The following is a 1,896-nucleotide window of genomic DNA, read 5'->3' on the forward strand; positions in this document are numbered from 1 at the left end:
TGATTTTTACACATTGTTATAAGATGTCTCCACACTTCAATGTCCTCCTGATGAACCACATGCAACTTCCAAGGCCATTAAACAGAGGACTGTATTACATTCAGACAGTATGGTGTATCATCATCATAGGCAGTCCCTCGGAATCAAGAAAGACTTGCTTCCACTCTAAAAATGAGTTCTGAGGTGGCTGAACAGTCCAATACAAGAACCACAGTCCCTGTCACAGGTGGGAAAGACAGTCGTTGAGGGAAAGGGTGGATGGGACTGGTTTGCCACACGCTCTTTCCACTGGTTGCGCTTAATTTCTGCATGCTCTCGGTGATGAGACTCGAGGTGCTCAGCGCCCTCCCGGATGCACTTTCTCCACTTAGGGCGGTCTTTGGCCAGGGACTCCCAGGTGTCGGTGGGGATGTTGCACTTTATCAAGGAGGCTTTGAGGGTGTCCTTGAAACATTTCCTCTGCCCACCTTTGGCTTGTTTGCCGTGAAGGAGTCCCTTGCTTTGGGAGTCTCGTATAAGTGTTTTGGTGGCTATCTGTGTGTGCCACAAGAGCAGATGGACCCTCCAGTAACCATTCCCATTTTCATCTTTGCAGGCAAAGAAGTCCCATAATTGCCATGAGCAGGTGAGGACAGGCAACGGTCCACCTCAAACCCTGCAACTCACCGACATCGAGGAGAGAGTGGCAGGCCTCATCATCATCTCAGTGGTAACTGCCACTGGCGGTGCTGAACCCTGCTTGGAAACTGAGGGTAAGTCCTGCACACTCCCTGGGCTGGGTTGGGGCAATGTGATGCAGTGTCTCTGGACTAGGGTTGGGCAATGTCATGCAGTGTCTGTGGACTAGATATAATGGAGTGGCAGCGGTCCTTCAAATGAGCCTGTGCTATGCCTTATGTCACCCTGCCCCCTCCCCTTCTGCTAACCACTCGTCTGTTGCTTTCTACTTCCAGATGACCAGCCACAGCCACAGCATCCCTCAAAGCAACACTCCACATCAGGCCATCATGTGGAGGAGGAAGAAGAGGAACAGGATGAGTTTGCAGATCAGCCGACTCGGGTGCAGATACAATCCATCCCTCTTTTACCACCGGCTCTCACCTCGTCTGAGGATGGTGACATAACTTCTCAGGGTTCGAAAACTCCGAGGCTCCAGGGACTAGTGGCGTGCAGCAACGCAGTTCTGGGGTCGAATCCCATATGCAATCTCTCCACAGGGTGAGTCAGCAAAGTCGGTCTGCTGACAGACAGGCAGATGTGGAAATAAACATGTTGGGACTGTCCAAGGAGAGCATCCAGCTCACCAGTCAGCTCCTTGATGTCTTGGGTAGGATTCCCGCGACCATCGAGACTCTCACTGTGACCATTTCGGAGGTAGGGACGCAGATTGTCAGTGTGAGCAGTGAAACCTGAGAGGCCATCAGTGCCCACATAAAGCTGATGGCCTCCACCAGTCACAATGAAGTCCCGGAGAGTGTGGCTCGAAGTCTTGCGGAAAATGGTGCATCACAGGCACAAGCTCTGCTTCAGCTTGTGCAGGTTATGCAGTCCATAAACCCTTCCACCATACTCTCTGCGTTCCCCACTATCACATCCAAATCTCAACCACCTGTGACTGTCGATACCGATGAAGAGGCTCGCCACTCAGAAGTCGGGCCTTCCATACCACAAGCTGGTCCAGTTTGTCTCCAGACAGCGTCTTCATTGTCTCTCCCCCAACACAGCAGTGCTCTGACAATGTTGCTGCAAGCCATCTTGGTACCACTTGGGTTAGGAGCAACAGGTAAAGGGGAGGCGGGGTAAGGGTAAAGGAGGGAAAAGCCAATGGTAAAAGATAGTGGGGCAGGGGTTGCTGTATTTATGTTGTTGATGCTGGATGCATCCTATGTTTTATGT

This window comes from Pristiophorus japonicus, chromosome 14, assembly GCF_044704955.1.
Source record: "Pristiophorus japonicus isolate sPriJap1 chromosome 14, sPriJap1.hap1, whole genome shotgun sequence".
In the NCBI taxonomy this organism is placed as follows: domain Eukaryota; kingdom Metazoa; phylum Chordata; class Chondrichthyes; family Pristiophoridae; genus Pristiophorus; species Pristiophorus japonicus.